The 20,792-nt window shown below is 41.2% G+C and overlaps 1 protein-coding gene across 1 annotated transcript in view; it reads left to right on the top strand.

The window, feature by feature from the left end:
- UPK3A (uroplakin 3A) overlaps positions 1–20,792 on the top strand; it is a 79,618-nt gene that overhangs the window by 57,494 nt on the left and 1,332 nt on the right. The window lies entirely within an intron of this gene.

Genomic DNA, 20,792 nt, shown 5'->3' with positions numbered 1-20,792 from the left:
AGAGACTCAACCACACAAGCAAGATGAAAATGGGTTTTCTTAATTTATGGAGACAATATAAGGTCAGGATGGAAGGGCAGTACACATAACTAGTCTTATAGAATGCTTTCGCTGAATTATTTCATACATTATGGGAGACAACATTCCTCTCTCTCTCCTCTATCTCTCTCTCGTCTCTTGTGTGTGTGTGTGTGTGTCTATCTAATATGGCAGAAGAACACTTTCGTGTGAGTTTTAAAATACATTTTAAAATCTCATTTGTCATGATTTTTACTTCCATTTTAACAGAATCACAAACATCGGCTATGTTTCTCTCCGATCCCCTGCATAGGTATCCTCTGTCCCACAAGATTCCCCCAAAAGGTTCTTAAAAGCCAAAGGTTTCTTAAAAAGTAGTTTGATACATTTGATACAAGAACTGATTTTGAAGAACTACCAATATGCTGATCTTCTTCCTGCTCCATAGCTGAGAAGTAAAACCAACCTCCCCAAACACCTTAACATTTAAGTAGGATTGTGGAGTATCTGAATATTTTTTAAAAACACACATAGACTAGCCAGATGAAGCTAAGGATAAGATTCCTGTATCCTCAACAGCTAGCTAAATGATAACTTTGGTAGGTGGAGTTTTCTCCTTCTGTGACAGAAAGCCACACCTGTTCTAGGTATAGTAAGGAAAAGTACATGTGCATTCGAAATGCATCCATCACACTTATATAGAAAGAAAATAGCCTTACAGAGAAGCACCAAAGCGAGGGGTTTTTAAAATCAAAGAACATGAGATTGTCTGGCGCACTTTTCGTTAACCAGCATTACACAAGCAAATTTAGCAGTTTAACATTTTCTTCCATATATTGGAACTACAGTAGCAGTTATGGCCAATCAAAGTAAATAAAACCTTACAACCACTACCTCTAGCTAGCACTACCAGCCTTTTCTGACCCTCCCCCCCCCCCCTTTAATCCAAACATGCATTTGGAACTTGTGACTACTTTTGCCATATACATGTACTATGATGATCCAGCTGCCCTAAGTGTGTTAATAATTTTGCTACCAAAATATCACACCCAGCAGAGCTCTGACCATCTACATTTCACTCCAGATATGATACTTGTAGTATATTTTACTAGACCCCAAGAGACAAGGAAACCCCCAGTTATAAATCTCTCTGCCGGGACGCAGTCATTCTCTCAGCTCTGCCCCTGCAATTATTAGAATAGTAATAATGATCTGTTTTGGAGGATAATAAAATATATGTGAACCACTTTAATTTCAAGTGCACCGTATCAATGTGAAGTTCTTTTTCTCATTCTGTGTTGCTCCTATAAATTTACTTCTATCACGATGTTAGAACATCCAAATCACATTAGTTTATTGCCATGGCGCTGTTGTTTTAGGAGCTACTGGTGCAATATGGTTTGGGCATCTATTATAGCTGCTGACACAAGCTGTAGCTCAGTCCTATGAGGGGTTGATAGTTTCACACCAGAGAGGGGATGCTGAACAAACCTAGGAATCCAGCAGAACAGAAGCGGCTGCCCATTGTGTACGAAGGAGACATTTTTCTCACCATACAGCTCGTCTACATAACTATTATGACACCAAATTTGGCCCCACAGAAGAGAAGACTGGTACTAAACTACGCATCATAACCAACCAATAGCAGCTTATGCACTTATCGCTCCTGTGGACAATTGCACAAGGCCTCAAGGCAAGCATTATACATATTATGTTATGGGTTAGAAATCACTAGCAAATATGACATCTTGCAAAAAAAAAAAAAACCTAGCTACAGTTACCGAACAGATTTGTTTATCCAAGTTTAACAAAATGTAGGGAATATCACTATGTAAAGCATCAAAGAGCTATCCAGAAAGGAAAAAAAAGTCCCTGGAAGTATCAAGACTTTCCAGCTCTTTTGATTTAATTTTACCTGCATATTAATGGTTTTTTGCACCCAAATCTCCTTGAAATACCCTGTTTCCCTCTTCTGTGTTTTCTTCCTCCTCACCCTCCCACTGAATCACACAATCCATCTAGACTAAGGCAATGTTTTCAAAATGACTTTCACCATTCCACTGAGCCCTTTTATTGTTATTCAAGAGTTTATCAAATTATTAAAGTGCTTTTCAGTAGTAAGCTTGTTGTTTGCTGTTGGTGCTTTCAAGTCACTTCCAACTTATGGCGATCCTAAGGTGAACCTATCATAGGGTTTCTTGGCAAGATTGGTCAGAGATGTTTGCCATTGCCTTCCTCTGAGGCTGAGAGAGTGTGACAGTGCCAAGGTCACCCGGTAGGTTCATGCTGAGCTGGAATCAAAGCTTGTCTCCAGAGTGCAACAGTGGCTCTCAACCTTATGCATCACATTCTTCTATTATTAGCATTCTTCTTTCTCTCACGTGCAGTTGAAATCTGGGTCATAACAAAAATTGCTATTTTATCGGCAGCAGCTGTATTAGTTAGTTTGGTATAGCATGGGAGAGGTACTTTCGGGAAATCCTGGGGAGTGGGAAAGTACTGCTGGAGCTCCTTGGAAGAATTTGGGTTTGGAAATGTCATTAGATCTAAAGCAAGCAAACAGAAAGAATGGGAACAAAACCTGGGACTTCTGGTTTCTTCCGTTTGTCTGGATGGCCCAAAAAGACTCAGTAAGATGAAAAAATGTGTAAGCGCACGTACTTGAAGTATTCCTACTAAGTGAAACATATATGGGCCAACAGAAAATAAATGCAGTGAAAGGAGAGCATGCTGCTAGAAGAGAAACAGAATGTTAGTTAGAGCACTGACGAGGTTAACACTAACCAAGTCACCCTCTTACATCCCATCAGTCAGTACTTGAAATCTTGGAGCATATAGCAAATGCTTCTGCAGGAGGGGGAAGCCAAGCAAGACAATAACATTACATTTCTATTACTGCTTATCAGTGAATCAACAGTTCTAAGCATAGGTTTTTGTTTGTAGGTTTTTTGGGCTAAGGACCACGTCGCCAGCAGCGGGGGCTGGCACCAGAGAATGCGGGCATGAAGAGAGTTGCTGGCATCTTCAGAGAATGCGAGCATGGAAGAGAGTAACAAAAAGGGAAGAGATTGCAAAATGGAAAGAAATAAACCACCTAGGGTCAGGGATTTTCCCAGCAGTCAATGAATCACAATAAACAGACACTAATCCTCTTTGCATATCCGCCCAACCTGAGGCCTTGCCATTCAACAACAGAAACAATACACAGAATAACATGGAAATCACTCCCCCTACAAAAAGGTCACACAACACCACCTTCCATGTCAGCATCATTGAAGATGCCAGCCACAGATGCTGGTGAAACGTCAAAAATAAGCTCTTCTAGAACATGGCCACATAGCCTGAAAACCCCACAAAAAACTATGGATGCTGGCCTGAAAAGCCTTCGACTTTGCATTTTTAAAGTGGTTTACAATCCTAAGAAGCCACCACTAAGTTAGTTCTCTGGGCTGTAGAGAAATGACCACTTCCAAGTTTATTTATGTGAAAGTCTCATAGAATTAAGTGAGGTGAGCTTCTTAAAAACACAACAGTTTAGACGGCGCCAAGAAGTGGCCAACTATAAAACTGGTTCTTTCAGGAAGAAAATAGTAGCTATTTTCATCGGCAAAAGGTAGATGTCCCATACAGAGACAAAGTTTTCAAGACGGCCCTGTGTAGTCAAAAAGCATATCCAGCTAGGGCAAACAAAATCAAGAGCAACGACTTACCACAGCATAGGTGCAAAAGGACAAAAAGACAGTATGATCCAGACCTGCCATCATCAGCCAAAACAGAAAAACTCCCACTGAGGTTATCCCAACTTCAACATGATAGGATTGCAGCTGCACTTCTATCCCAGCTCGTCTATCTACTATCACCTGCTGCAACTGTGCTTTGTTCCCTAAGCATCACACTTTGATTTTTTAAGCTCCCTATTATTGATATTTTGCTCCCTTTTTTAATCTCCTTGATGTTGCCTTTCTTCCTCTATTTCTGCTCCCTCCCTTACACCTGCTTCCATTTGTCTGAAGGGGAGGAAGAGGCAATAGTTTTCCTTCCCCACCCAACACAATCCAATTCGCCCTTTCTTTCCCACACTTGTGGCAAGTAATCATTACTTCAAAGGCTGTCTGAGTGAAATTTGCTCATATGTAGGGCGGTTGCTTTCCCTAGGGAGAGGCAGCTTATTATTGAGTTAAAAACCAATCCACTTAAAAAAAGTTATGCAATGAAAACACTAATAAATCAGAAAAGAAAACCGCTCTGTAAATTTTCCCAAGGAAAATAACACACAGTACTGGTACTAGAAGAAAAGGCTTACAACTTTGTCACACTTTGGACAAGCACATTTTGCACCCCTGGACCCAACTTTTGTCAGCTTGGAAAACAAGAAATGGCTACCAAAAGAAAAGAACCAGATCGTTGTTGACTGACATGCAATCACACATCACAGTTTAGGCCCATTTGAGTTTCTTTCATGGTGACGTGCCATTAATAATTGCCACGTGGGAAGAAGACATTCATGGCTCATGTTGAAACTCACCATGTTAATGGGTTGGCATTTCGGCATTCCCTGGTTGCTAAGAATACCTGAAACTGAATAAACTAGGGAGTGGGTTCCACCTTTTTAGCGTGATGAACTTGTGCTCTTTAGTGAGTTTAACCTTTATAATGAAAAATAAAATAAAAGCTTTATTATACCCCGTTTCTCTGTCGGGACAATGGTACAGGTTTAGATTTACGGATTTGTTTTCAATGCTTTTAATTCTATGGATATTAAATGCATCTTGACAAAGACTTTTTAGTACCTTGCCTGCTCCCCCCCTAGTTTGGGGGGGGGAAGTGGAACATAAATGAATAAATAATACACAGGCCCAAAATATTTTGGATGGCTGAGGCAGAACAGCAAATTAATATATGTCACATCAGTGTGCACAGAACGCAAAACAAGACAGGTTTTTGGTACATGAGAACCAAGCACATTTCCTAGCCCTAGAGTAAACAAGCAAATAAATATTTTTAAAAATTGCTGCCCTTTCAAAATAGCCCACATTTGCTAGTCCCAATCTTATTGGTAGTCCCAAGTACCTGATATGGGCAGTCAACACTTACACAAATCCCATTTATCAGTGGTTTACTCTGCTTGAGGACTAATGGGAGATTCCATCTCTGTCTAGTGACAGGGTGGGCTGCCGAAAGGGTGCTAAAAAGAACAGTTGTTGCTGTTGTGCGCCTCCAATAATTTGCAGTTTAGGGCATCCTAAGGGTCGCAGAGCAGATTTGTTTGATCGTATGCCTTTGACTTCCTTTGATGCTGAGAGTATGTGACTTGCCCAGGGCACCCAGTGGGTTTCTTGGCCAAGCTGTAATCAAACATGGTCACGCAGTGGGTTTCCATGCTGATGGGGATTTAACTTTGGTCTCCGAGTCGAGTCCAATGCTCAAACCACTACAACACACGGGCCTTCTCAAGTACAGTAGGCAGTCATTTATTTCATCTGTTAAATAGGGGACAGTGTTTAACACCTGCTCTTTCACAGGGTTCTTGCCTTTCTTGTACTGCATTGTATTGTATTGTATTGATCACCAGGAGTGGAAAGGGTATGATCTGCTTAGAATATTGTTGAACTGCAACTCCCAGCATCCCTCCTCCGGTTACGATTATAATTGTTTTATTTATTATATCCTGCCTTTCCCCCAATACGGGACTCAGGGTGTCTTACGACATAAAACTATTGCATTACTTTGGTGGGGGCTTTCAGTCCAGGATTCTCAGTGTGGGATTAACAAGACTGTGGAAGGAATTTGCTGAAAGAAAATCAAATTACAAATTAAATGTGTAAATTTACAGCGTTTATAAATAAAGGTTAATAAAATAATAATAAAATAATACTCTTTCCCTGCAGCACTGAAGATCTATGATACCTGTAATTTGAAGCAGTTTACAGTGAATGGGGGCTATTCTGTCTGACAATTCTCTTTTTATTATTGTTAGTTTGTTTATTGTTTGTTTTTCTATATGATGTCATTATCATGCTTGGCAGTTTTAGGAAAGCTTATCCCAAGACTCTTGGAGAGAAAAGGGGAACTAATAAAAATTAGTTGTTACTGTGAAGTTGAAGGCTTTCATGGCTGGCATCCATAGTTTTTTGTGGGTTTTTTCGGCATGTCCCATGTTTCTAGAAGAGTTTATTCCTGACATACACCAGCATCTGTGGCGGGCATCTTCAGAGAATTGTTTACTCATGGATTACTTTTTTATTAAAAAAACAGCAACACTACAATATTACTACTTATATGCGATTCATTATTGTTGTTACTTTAAAAACAACAATTCCAGGCAGGGAGGTAGCAGGATTTTAGGAAGGGGGGGTCGAAGCTAAGTGTGCACCATTATAATGGGGCTTGGGTGCGACGCGCAGCAGCACGCACCATTCATTTTCTAATGGAAGGGGGGGTCTGGACCCCAGAACCCCCCCCCCCTGGGCTAGTCCCCTGTTCCAGGTTGATAACAGATAGCATACCCTCTTCTTCAAATGCCACTAACAGTGCAACAGACCAACACACAGATAACATGTAAACACTTTTCTCACATCAAGGGTCACACAGTATATATATATACCCCACAAACCCTATGCCACCATTCTTTAGAGATGCCAGCCACAGATGCAGGGAAACATCAAGAAAAATTCTTCCAAAACACAACCATATAGCCCCCAGACCCCACAAAAAACTACTCCTTGTTCATTATCTTTTACAACACAGGTTAGCAGGTATCTAAGAATTGAATGTAATTATGTTAAAGTTCTTAATGTCCGCAATTCATAATGGAATTATTAAATCCTAGTGTGCTGTAGTTTAACTGTAGCAGATGCCTTTGCAATAACTGTAAACTGCATTATATTGGTTTACCCTGAGTCATTTATGAAATATAACATTTTTTTTCCATTCCTCTCATTGATGACTGGCTAGAATTTTGCCTTGGCCAAATACATTTATGAGGGTCTCTGTTCATAGCTTGCACTAGATTTTATACACACACATGCACCACACACTAGCAACAGGCTTTTAATCTAACAAACTGTCACACGTGTGTCCTCATTCTGCCATAATCTGGAGTCTCCAAAGGATTTTGCATTTGCATTGTGGGGCCATGACAACATGTCAAATAATTAATGAAATGAATGGAAGCCTAAACCCCAATTGAAGCTAAAGAAAAGGCAGAGATGATATAATACAAAAACCTGAGAAGAATGATTTGCATTTCTTCAAATTATTTCTTGGAAACTAGGCGTCGTCTCTCAGGAAAACAGACACATTCTAGCACACAATGATGGGAAGCATATTTTTTACTTCTTAAACTGTGAGTGTTGTGAAAGGCAAGATTTCTTCACAGCCTGAGTGCAGCAGCATATGTATTGCCATGTCAAAAGCTACATGTTGATTGTGTCATCTAGAGAAAACTTTCTCATGAACTGAAAGTAATAAAGAGCTGTGAGAACGCAATGGAGCAAGATAGGGAATCCATATCAGTATGGGAAATATTTAGATCTCTTGCTGTTGGATCATCTGAATAAACTGACCTGATACCATTATGTACCAGGAAGTTTGCTGTACATTTGTCTAAAGCCTCCACTTACCTTTAGGCTATGCTCGGTTATGCAGCATTCCTGTTGTTACAGCAAAATACATTTTTTTTCAGTCTAGGTATTCCAGCCACTCTCAGTCCCTCTATATTCTTTAAGCCTTATATTTTCTCAGTCACATATCTGCCTATTATATAATCACCACAATAAGGTTGCCAACCTTTAAATACTTGCCCCTCTCCGAGAAAGCATGACTCCTGTCATGATCTACACAGACTCCAAGAGGATTAATCAATTTCTCAGTAGTTTAAAGGCATGGCCAAACATATAGGACACAGGGATGATAGAGTGTTCTGCACAATGACGTTGTTATGTCTCTTAATCCCCCCAGATTCCTTGCAAAGGTGATATCACCTAGATATCACCAGAAGATATCACCTAGAGCTGCAGGAACAGTCCAGATTCAAGCAAGCACCCCCTTGAGAATCAACCAGGGAGGGAACAGCCAGGCTTCAATTTTCAAGGCTCTGGCCTGATCATTGTTGGAACAGGTTGTTAGATGGGAGTCTGTTTAAGGAGTTTAGCACAGTGGCGATAATTTCGCGCATTAAAGAGAGATTAAAGCACATGTAAGCATCCATTAAATAAAGCAAAATGGCAAAACATTGCACAAATGATCATCATGTGCAAATGCACAAATAAAGCGACATTGGAAGGGCTGTCAGAAGCTAAATCCTGAATAAAAAAAAGAGTGCCTTAATGCTTCTGGCGACCACTTTAAGGTGGGTTTTATGCAACGTCAGGTGAAATCATTTACGTAATTACGCAATTTTCTTGGGATATTCATGTAAACTCCCAATCTCCTTTGGTGATAAACTCCAAAACTGCTATGCAAAGTGGCAGTCCTTGGACATTGTGGTCTGTGACCCAGGGGCGCTGGATCACTGCAAGTCCCAGGAAGCTGTGCACATATAGTTAATAATAGGCATGAATATAGTTTCAGCACCTGAAGGAACATTGTCCAGTCCTGCCCCATGAGATACCTTGGAAACACTTGTGTTCGCAGCCCATCCTTCGCTCGACTTGGGTATCTTGTCATCCAACTAACTGTTGCCACCTGGAGGCCAAAACATTATCATGGTCCTTTCCTGGGGGGACATGTTTTACCTTCACCAGTGACCAAGTTGAGTGTGCTGCACAAAGAGATAAAGCAAGAGAAGTTCTGGCTTGGGCCCAGTGCTATTCAACATCTTACAATGAAGGTTGGAAGACAGAATTGGGGCATACTTATCACATGAAAATGATACCAAATTAGGAGGAGTAGCTAATACCCCCCAGAGACAGGATCAAAATTCAAACGTCTTGAAAGACTAGAAAGCTGGGCCAAAGCTAACAAATGAATTTCAGCACAGAGAAATGTAAGTACTCGCGCTTAGGGCGGAAAAATGAAAGCACACAATATAGAAGGGCGAACACCTGGGTGAATGAAACTACGGTGAAAGGGATCTGGGAGTCCAAGTAGACCACAAATTGAACATGAGTCAACAGTGTGATTGTGCAGCTAAAAGGCCAATGCAATTTAGGCTGCATCATAAAATATACTGTCTAGATCAAGGGAAGTAATAGTGGTCAATCTATTCTGCTTTGGTCAGGTCCCACCTGGAAGTACTGGGCACCACAATTCAAAAAGGACAATGAGGAACTGGAGCGTGTCCAAGGATGGGAACTAAATGGTCTAGGGTCGGAAAACCATGCCTGTGGAAGAATGACTTAGGGAACTTGGGATGGTTTAGCCTGGAGAAGAGAAGGTTAAAGAGGTGATGATAGCCTGTTTAAATACTTGAGGGATGTTATATTGAGGAGGAGCAAAAGCTTGTTTTCTGCTGCAGCAGAGACTAAGACCTGGAGCCATGGATGGCAAACTGCAGGAAAAAGAGATTCCACCTCAACATTTGGAAGGAACTTCCTGACAGTAAGGGCTTGTCGACAGTGGAACAGATTCCCTCAGAGTATAGTGGAGTCTCCTTCCTTAGAGGTCTTTAAGAAGAGGCTGATGGACCATCTGTCATGGATGCTTGATTGAGATTTCCTCCATGTCAGGGGTTTTGGACGGGATGGCCCTTGTGGTCTCTTCTCAACTCTATGATTCAAAAACCATCACAGGGTTTTCTTGGGGCTGAAAGTGTGGTGATTTCCCCAAGGACACTCAGTAAATTGTTCATGGCTAAGCGAGAATGGAATCAGCTTTCTGTGTCAAAACAGATCTGATTTCAATATATACTCAAAGCCCACCAAGCAAGTACTCAACTCAATGTCATGTTTAATTGATGGCTTCTTATAGCATCTTTGTAGATTTACAAAATGATTCATCATAGCTACATCACTGTTGGTGCTATGTGCACTTCAAGCTACCACTGCACTTAACAGTCAACAGCAATCTATCTTCATTAGGGGTTTTTCTCTTGGCAAATTGATCTCAGAGGAAGTTTGCCAGTTCAGGCCCCACTGGAATACTCTGTGTCCAGTTCTGGGCCCCACAATTCAAAAAAGATGTTGAGAAAAACTGGAATGTGTCCAAAGGAGGGCGGGACTAAAATGGTGACAGGGTCATTGAAAACCATGCCCTTATGAGAATAGCTTCAGCGGAAAACTGGGATGTTTAGCATGGACGAAGAGAAGATTAAAGAGGTCATATCATTTATAATATATATACTGATATAAATATGATGTATTTTAAATATTTGTACAGGAGATGTCATATTGAGCGAGGGAGCAAGCTTGTTTTCTGCTGCTCCAGAGAATAGGACTTGGCAACAATGGATGCAAAAGCTCCAGGAAAATAAGATTCCAACCTCAAACACTAGGAGGAACTTCCTTGACAGTAAAGGAGCTGTCTTCAACGTAGTGGACACACACTCCCTCGGAGAGTGGTGGAAGTCTCCATCCTTGGAGATCTTTTTAAACCTAGAGTTGGATGGCAATCTGTCGGGGAATAAACTTTAATTGAGATTTCCTGCATGGCAGGGGGGGTTGGCGCTGGATGGCCCTTGTGGTTCTCTTCCAACTCTAGGATTCTAGGATTCTATGCCATTGCCTAACTCTGAGGCTCAAGATAGTGTGATTTACACCTAGGTAAACCCAGTGGTTTTTTGTGGGTGAACTGTCAATTATGAAAACCATGCATCTCCCAGCATCCTCGATCCAACACTCAGACCACATCACTACATCGCTAATCCTATCTTTCATCTTACCTTTTTCTTCAAGGAGTACAGGGCAACTGCATGTGGCACTGTGTGATTTTACAACATATCAGCAGCCTTGTAAGGTAGTGTCTAATAATGGTTGCCTAAATTGGAGCTCTTTCTAGTACATATTAAATAAGCAGTCATCATCAGCCCACTTATTAACAAGTGGACTAGAATATATCTCTGCAAGAGCCAGACATGGTTGTAGTGATTTGACGGAGCGTTGGAACTTAGGACACTGGGACGGACCAGGGTTCTGAATCCCCTCACAACAGTGAAAAACCCACTGATGTTGATCTTGGGCAAGTTGCACTCTCTCAGAACTTAGATGAAGGCAAGGCAAACCTCTTGTGAACAAATTCTGCAATGAAAAAAGCCCATTGTATAATTGCTTTTAGGCTGGGTCACCATAAGTCAAAAGTGACTAGAAAGCATACAACCCAAAGAACAACAACCCCTGCAGTAATATCCAAAAGCTTCTCCACATAGTTTAACTCACTGAAAAGGTAGAAACCCAAGACCATTTGATTCAAATATTGTCAACAATACAGCATTAGTCACCCATTGACAAACTTTTGGTATTGGTTTTCAACCAGTTTTGGGGACAGCTATCGGCTATATGTTAACAGGTATTGTGAGCCACATATGCTTGCAACATCTTACTTCCCTTCTGGCCTTTTACCCAATTTTTGAAAGGGCTCATTGACATCTCTTTTCAGGACTATAACCACTTTATTCTTGTCTTGTCTAATGTGCCATCTCTTGTACATGGCCCAACTCTCAGGCCTTTCCGACTTCTCCATTATGCCCAGCCAACTTTTTCCTCTGCAATGTGGTGGGCATGCATGGCCAATCAGTTATGTTCCACCCCAAAGTCCTTCATTCCTCACCCCTAAAAAAATCTTGCCCGCAAGCTTCTTCCAATTCAGTTTTCCCAACAGCATCTTACCCTCATCTATTCAACTGTCCCAAAGACATTGATCTGCCTTCTCTTCCATATACACAAGTGATGTGTTAGCAGGATGGTGGGTATATAAAGCTTTATTCATCCTACTCAGGCCATTTCTTCTCAACATGAAGGTTGGGACTGAGCAGAGTCTTTCATAAAACAGATCACATTTCCATTTATGTTGCTATTTGTAATTGTTGTGAGGTGGGATGGTCTGAATGAGTAGCTGGGGGCCCCTATTCAAAAACGAGCACTACATGTTTTCTTGATGTTTTGTGAAATGGTTTTCTGAATGAGTCATATCATCTGCAAGCAGAAAATGGGAGTACATGAAAGAGAAATCCATTTTAAAAAAAAATTAACTTAGAGAAAAAAAGAAACTAAGAATGTTATGTGCACATCAGGATCAGGCTGACACTAGGATTATAGATTCTGACCTTATGCTAATCAGTTTCAATCAGTCGTGCTGCAAGCAGAATCTCAAAAATCTGGGTCAAATCCAGCAGAGCATGGAGACAGTGGCATCCACTAGGCTTGGGTCACTCCAGTGCCATTACTGTTTTTATAACACTCACTTATGGAGAACAAGTTACTTCTATAAGCTATGCTAATATGCCAATCTATTTGTCACCCTATATCACAGGAACGCCCATGAAGCCAGGCTTCATTTTTAAATAAAAACCGCAGGTTGAACAGTAAGCTGCAAGGGCTTTTAAGCCTTTGTCCAATTTCCTTCCCAGTGCTCCTTAAGCCACTGCTGTTGACAGTGGTGTTCCTAATAGTTACCTGTGGTCATTGTTTCTCCCCATCTCCCCAACTTTGGTTGAGGAAGCAGAGAAAGACTTGGCAGACAATAAAAGCTTCCCTTTTGCTTTCTTGAACCAGAAACCCTCCAGGAGGACGGTAGCGGAAGAAACCAAAGGCAGACAGAAGATGAACATGCAGAAGACCAAGTGGCACCATAGCTAAGAGGTGGTGCAAGGGGGACTGTCCACAGATACGTATAGCAGTTCGTGAGAATCCTTAGCGTATCTTTACTTGGCCCACAGAGCTTCTTGATCACAGCCACCACTGTATTTGAATGGCTTTCCCACTCATTTCAAGAGTAGAGCCATGATCCTGGCAATCAGAAGACATATTGTAAAAGTTAAAGCACAGGTAAAATTAATGACATGTCTCACACCTCACTCTGAAAACCATCTTTTCAAAAGCTACTGCTTTAAAAAGAACCCTTCACCTGACATTGGACCTCCCAAATGAATGGTGACTGGCAGAGTGCCTGGCTATGCTTTTATAACTGTAGACAACTGCAACAGTCATTCCTCTGGGTTCACCTCCTGGGGAGTTATGTCTGCATTTGCACTGGACCAGGTGCCAACCTATATTTTTCCCCCCCCCACTATATCTCCTGTTTTGAAGTGTCTGAGAGACTGACACGTTCAAGTCTCCTTAGGCCACATGACATTGGTGTCTTGGCCAACAGCTCCCCTTGTGGCACCCAACTTGTTTTCCAGTCTCTTGCTTGTTACCACAGGTGGCTACCCAGTGTGGTTGGCATCTCTTGACAAGCTGTGGGCAGCTTTTTTGATTCATTTGCCTGTTTCATGAAAGCAATTGTAACGAGGAGTTTTGTAGAGTCCCTTTAAGTTGAAATGGTGTGCTTGGAAGGAAGGACAAAGCGGCATTCCATAGATATCATGATTCATAATTCTTGTTATTTAGGTTTCACACATTGTTATCCTTGGAGTTAACATTTGTCAGCCTTTGGAAGTAGGGTAGCACTTACAATGCTTTCCTATGTTCTGCTTATTTACAAAACCATGGGATTTGCCATTTGAGTAGTAACAGGAACGGTTTTCCCAAACAGCAGGAAAATCCCATTCCCACTTCTTTAATATCTGTTTCATCTTAGATAATAAATCGTTAGTTCAAATACTTGTTTAACATTCTGTGATCAAGATGATATTATTATTTGGTTCTGTCACCTGTCCAGAAGTTAGCCTGATATTTCTGAATAAGAAGGGGATCTTCTAGAATTAGTGCAAAAAAAGAAATGTGACCTCTCACAGTATAATAGTTTCTTGGGCTGTGCCAGTTATGATCACCCTCCATGTTCATTCATTCCATGTTTTGATCAGCTATTTGGAAGAAATTTCTTGGGTTCTACACAAGGGCTTTTCAAACTTTTTTAAAAATTTCAAGATCACTGGTTTGCTGATGATGATCCTATGGTTTGAAGCGGTAAGCTTTCTTTTTCTGAACCCAACCACACCTCCCAAGTTATAAGAGAGATAGAAAAAAGAAGACCAAATGACAATCAACTTTTTTTCCAATCTCAGAATTAAAAAGAAAACCTGTCTCAGGATGGGAATAAAACTGTTACTGTTTGTGCATGGATTGTCAGATATTAGTCAGGACATCAGACACAGGTTGTGGACTATTACAAGACCTCCCCAAGCGTACAGCTAATGATATCTGTAAGCTCCAAGCAATATTTCCACAATCAGGAGGAGTGATCAAGTATTCCTAATATCCCTGCAGATTCAGATTCATGGTGCTTACAAGGACACAGAGAGGGAATTTAATAGTAAGTTTTCTTCCTTTCGGACAAGGGAACTAAAGCGGAAATTCACTGCTGAGGTGATCTTGACTCAGACATGCCAATTCTGGCAAGTAGCTTACTTGCTTAATTAGGCTTTAAAAAAAACTTGCGTGTTTCACCCACTAATGATCTTTGGGATATAGCGGTCATATAAATAAAACAACATTATTATTATCTTATTATTATTATTATTATTCAAATTATTATTCAATTATATTTACTTTGCCTGCTCAGATTTTTGACCGGTATTATTAAAATAAAAAATGTTTTCTTAAGGTCCTATCAACTCCAGAGTCCCCGGTCCCATCCTTTTTTTTTGACACAAAGAGAGGAAAACGCCATCTCCTGTCAAAGTCCTTTAACATGGCAAATCATATTTTAAATAGGAGTGGCAAATCATCTTTTTAACATATTTTGCAATGATTTTTCCAGCAACTTCCCCAATTTTATTTATCTTTGATTTTTTTCAGTCTTTGGGCCTGAACAGACAGGCCAAAATAAAGCTGCTTCGGGTCACTTTGGAGGCATGCTGTTTAAACGACACACTTCTTAAGAGGCCAGAAGCTGCACCAAGCTGACTCCAGTCCTATGACTGGAGCATGGGTTTGGCATGGCTCTGACCTCTTAGACACATGCAAAATTTAAGAACAGCATACCTCCAAAGTGACCAGAAGCAGCTTTATTTTGGCCAATCTGTTTGGGCCCCAGATAGCCTGGTACAGACACGTGCAAAACAGGGCGGGTCTGGCCGGCACCATTGTTTTGTTCTGCAAGGAAGCTGTCAGAGGACAAACTGTCGCAGGCTTCCTCGCAGCAGAGCAAAAAGACCCCGCTTTTTGTTGTGGTTCTTTTTGCAGCCATGGATACTGATGCCGCAGTGCACCCAATGGCGCACTCCCACACGTCCAGGTATCATGCCACGACGTGCGGATGCTTAAGCGTCTATCACGTCCAAAAATGTCGGTGCCCCATCTGCATACAGGCGCCACCATTTTGACATATGGGAATATGTGCTAGGGGTTATGGGGCATCAGAGGCCTGTCTGTCACTGGGCTCTTTGATACCTCTAGAGAACCCCATAGAGCAGAAAACTGTTCCCCTGGACCCACTACAGTTGCCTGCTGCTATGTTAGACTAAAAACGAATTGCAAGATCTACAGAATGAAGGAGAAAGCAAAAATGTGACTGACACAGTTTTTGGCAAGAAAATTACAATACTTCGCAATAGAGTCCCAGTCTTCACCCTGTGACTTCATTCTTGTTACACTGAGGACGGACGAAAACTACCAGACATGATTCATTGCATCCTGATGGTGATGAGAGTGATGTTTTTTTTTTTTAAATCATTGAAGCCATATAGGAATCTGCTGAGGTAGCTTGCCACAAAAATACAGAAGGGGGGATCACTGGATGTGGCCAAAACACAAAGATGGACGGTGTATATATATGTGTTGGAGAACATAGAAAAAACCAAATGTGGCATCATTCATGATGAAAACATGAGAAAGTACATGCTTAGCCCTGCCAACAATTTTGAGAGACAAAACACTCTTGTCCGATGGAGGCTGGTGGCATTCTATGGGACATTATGGTGTACTCCCTCCACTCTTTATCTTGAACTTTAAGAGAGCTCATGTAAGGTGTTTGAGCATTATCACCAAAGCAGGACAATACCTATGACATGTCCTTATAATTTGGACCTCAAAAAAACCCAGACACAGTTTCATTGCTCTTATAAATCCTAATGCCATCATAAGTGTGATACTAATATAGTAGACAACATGATCAAATCTGCGGTTTCAGCATAAACATTATTTGCAGCTAATAATTTTGATGATCTCTGAACATTTTTGCCAAGGAACATTCTAGGGCATTATTTTGTAAAACCAAAAAAAAAAATTGTAAAAACCAATGATTCTGCTAAGTGATATGCAAAAAGTAGAAATGGAAGCAGCCTCACTAGCATGCTCTTCTTCCACTAATGGAAAAAAAACTAATCAAGCCAGAATCAGTCTGGACAATTTCCCTCTCCTTCTGTTTTGTAAGACTACCCATCATGTTCAACTTATTCTTGAGGAGAGCTGAGGAAAACGTTTTGGGGGCAGGTTTTCAAGTCAACACAGCAGGGGAGAAAAAGCCCTCCATATAAGCATGGTATTGCTAGGATTTTTCCCACCCAAAAGTGAAAACTAGAATGTGAGTTTTCAGTTACTCTCCATGTCGTTCCACTATCATAAACTATTCCTTCATCTGGACATAGAACAGGAGAGGGTTTAGCCTTTATAATAAAATTCAATTATCAATAAGTAAGCAATGTAATTTTCTATTTATATTGTGTTGTTAGATAATACATGCATAGTGCATGTCCTTGTAGTGCATGTTGTGTGGTAACCATTTCTTGGTGGTAAGGCAAATTTCAATTGAGGTCCAAAACAACTGAGAATAAAGGTTTTATTCCCCAAAGAGAACTGGTGAGGAAAAACAGTCAGTGAACAACAACACAGGACAATATGCCAGTGATCACAGTGTGAATGAAATAGTAGATATTAAAAATACACCTTCATGTGGGAAGTTTAAAATGCATTTATTAAAAGCAAAATGAGCAGTTGCGTGGGCATCTCCAAATGTTGTTGCAGATTTTGTCCTTTTGATTACTTTCATTATAGTTGTGGTGGCAAGGACGGAAGATGCATCCCAATAAAATATGGCAGGCCACAACGCCACCCACTCACTTGTCGTAAATAATGATGAATATAGCTTTGGACAGTGTACTACGCATGTAGCAGACAAAGAGATAATTCCACAGCTTCTAGTTGTTTAGTTTGTAGTCGTCCTGTAGTGTTATGGATTGAAATGTGTGTTCAAATAAAAGAATTACACCTTCTTTAAGAATGAGTGCTAGATCATCATGTGTCTATAGAATGCAGGTCGCCACCTCTAAAAGGGACCGACAAAATGGAATGATATTAATATCTTGCTGGCAGGGGCTTGTTGATAAACCCTTTGTGGGGTTTTCACTAGGCTACCTGACTGTGTTTCAGGTGACCACGTTGGGAATGAATCAGCATCTCCGGCTAGAGATTCCAGCCACGGTTTCAGTTTCGGCAGAGGCAGGAGACAGTTGGAATCTGACCCATTGAACACCATCTATGGGAGATTATGCTAGCAAAGGCCCAATGAACTAACAAAGATTAAGCAAGAACACGTTCTAGTGGCAAAAAGACCTTTCAGCCTTTCCCATGGTGGCAGCGGCTTTTACGGAAGTTGTTTTGTGTTTTTTTGCATCTAAACAATGCACCAAAGAAGGGGCGAGACACCGCCCGCAATGTGGTGGGTGGGGCGGCAATACACTGGCATTGGGGAGGATCGGGCTCCAGTGTGTGGTTGCCACGCCCACAATCCGCCGATGCAAGCGTTTAGTGCCAGTCTGTTTAGTAGGCCCCTCCTTGGACAGAATTGTTGTGTGTTATATGTTTGCTTTCAATCAACCTCAACTTTTGGAAGCCCTACCATAGTTTATAATTCTTGGCAAGGAGTTAGTCAAGAAGTTTGTAATTTCCTGTTCTTTTTCTTCATATAGTCTCTACAATATGGCCAACATTAATCTGATATTCCCTGTGAATCTCTCTTCCAAGCGAGGCCTCACCCGGCTTAGCTTCCAAAATGAAATGGGATTTGCATCTTTAGATTTTTTTTTAGACAGACTGAACACACCATCCAGACCACTATGCTTCTCAGGGTAGAACTGGAGATGCTGCAACGCATCCTCTGTCGCAAATAATGTAAATTGGAATGTAGCCAGTGGGTAAAGAATATTTCAGTTAGACAGCATGGCCTTGTTAGTATAAATAAACATTTTTGACGCATGCAAACATAGTTCAGGTCAATTCTTTCAGTTCATCTTTTTTAACGTCAAAGAAAGATCCTATCACAAGGGGGAAATCAGAGGCAAATCAGGGTTTAAACAGTCACTTATACCCATGGCAAAATGCATAAGCACAATTAAGATTTCCCGGAATGTCATTATTAACAGGCATAAATAGGCAATAATCAGGCAACAGATCATGCATGGGGAAATCCTGAATGATTTGTTGGCGTTTTATTGGCCATGCTTATTGGCCTGGTTAATAGTGATGTGTTGAAAATCTTAATTGTGGATATTTGGTTTGCATGGATTATTGCTATTTAAAGCCTCCAGTTTCCCCCCAGTTTTTCTCCGTGTGGATAGGGTGTCCATTGACCAGTACGGGAAAAGGGGAATACAGAATAAAAGAGTGGAAAAGCAAGTAAAAAACACATTAAAAAAAAATGATAATTAAAGAAGCATTATAGAATCTTGTGTTTAGGGCAAGAAGGTTAATAGCCTACTTGGAGGTCATTGCCTACATTTGAAACCATAGCTGCACAAACTCTGTAAACGTTATATTTATATCAGGTTGGGGTCCAAAAGCACAAAGAAGTGCAAAACTGGACCTGTTTCCTTGATGTTTATACAATAAAGTGAAATCAGGTTTGAGGTGATGTCCCTGTAGTATGAGCACTGGAGTAACACATGCTCTGTTGTTCTGAATTTGGCCCAGCAGCACAGGGGCAGAATCGATCTGAAAGGGGTTCTTCTTGTTCAGCTTTCAAGGAGGACTGAGGGAAGGGCATGGCATTGTGGGCCAAAGTAAAGGCTCTCTGATGTACAGGTACGTTCAATTTTGCTAAATGTGCCATTGGTGAGGCCAAGTAGCTGTTGGGGGTCAATAACAATAAAGGTTGGGTGCACTACTAGGTAAGCTGGTCGCTCTGTATCTATCACCTTTGTTTGATGGTTGCTTTAACCACAATATAACTTAAATAATTAGCTGTGTATATGGTATTATAATTAATGGGTATAATTTTAATTTTGCTAGTTTTTATGTCACAACATCATGACATAGCAGGATTACAATTTATGAATAACATTAGTACAACAAAAAACATTACTAAGGATTCTGTAAGGGTTTGATAATGGGAGGAGGTCAGGCAGGGGGTGACACCATTAGTACACCGCACTGATGGGGTGACCAACCCGAAGTGATGCCACTGAGTCTGAGAGGAGCTTCCAGGGCCATTTACAGGAATTGCTTACATTCACGAGCAGCAGGGAAATGTTTTAAAATGTGGATGACCTAGAGGAGCAGCACTGGCATGGTCATAAGACTATTGTTTAGTACATCTCGACCCTTGGGAGTCCACAATGGTGGGGTTGGAAGCAACAGAAGTATTTTTCAGCAACTAGAGCCATGTCCAGACAGTCCCTTGTTAATGGCCATGTTTGGCTGTTCTGTGGATGCAGGAGCCCAAAACAGCATACCCAATGGACAAAATTGGGTTTCTGTAGTATTTTTTAGAACCCAACAAGGATTTCAAAGCGGATTGGGGGGCCTGGACAATTCGGCATCGAAACAATACCCTTTGATGCCTCTTGTAGACTGTAGGCCCATATTATTCCCACCCGTTATAACCTTGATAGTCCCCACTAACAAATCATTTCAAGGTAAAACGAGTTTATCATGGCTTACTTGAAGGCCAGTGGTAAAATGGCTGGGAGCAGATGGGGAGGGAGATGTTGGAGAATGAAGCTGGCCCTACAGTGTCATTGAGCAAGGCAAGTAGAGCTGCGGTGACAAGAAGGTGGTGGATCCATTCCAGGCGTTGCTTAGCTTTAAATGAGATCTCGCAAAATTTCTGAAAACCTATTTAGAAAGTCCTTTAAAGCTTGAATTAAACCGGATGAGTTGCCTTCCCGCTGAACATGGAAAGTTGCAGTCATCCCGAAGGCAAGGGAATGCAATGAGAGGCGTCTCGTAAAAGCGCTGAGGACTTGTGTGCGTATAGGGAAGAAAAACCTGAGGGCTGGGGAAAATGATTTCACAAACCCCAGCATTACAAGGTCTAGAAAAACTCTCCAACTCATGTGTGCTACAAATAAGTCATATGAGATGAAAGCTCTAGGGGGAATGAGGGTAATCACTGTGATAGGTCTCAATAGAGGGAACCACTGGGGCAGGACAAATGTGAGCTGTATTTATTTCAGTCCTCACCTCCACATTTGAACTGTGTCCTTTCACATGTGGTGTTGGCAACCAGCTGACCCAGTTCCCTGCCGTTCATTTCATGTCTAGCTTTGCCTCTGTGGCATCACACAAGGCGTTTCCCTGACCTGTGAATAAATGCTTCACGATTTGGCCCCAAAACCTCACGAATGGGATATTGGTGGACATCCTGACTGACGTACAGGTTATTCCAGCTAGGACTACAATTGCCAAAAAATCCTTTGAGGGAAAAAGGCACTAGTACTTCTTTTATTGACGTTTTATTGTTGATAAGGACATTTCTTATCATGTCTTCTCCCAAAACAGCTCAAGTGTTTCATCACCCAC

The sequence above is a fragment of the Sceloporus undulatus genome, chromosome 5 (assembly GCF_019175285.1).
Source record: "Sceloporus undulatus isolate JIND9_A2432 ecotype Alabama chromosome 5, SceUnd_v1.1, whole genome shotgun sequence".
NCBI lineage: Eukaryota > Metazoa > Chordata > Lepidosauria > Squamata > Phrynosomatidae > Sceloporus > Sceloporus undulatus.
Note: the sequence above shows the minus strand (reverse complement) of the source record. Positions and strands in the feature narration are given on the sequence as shown.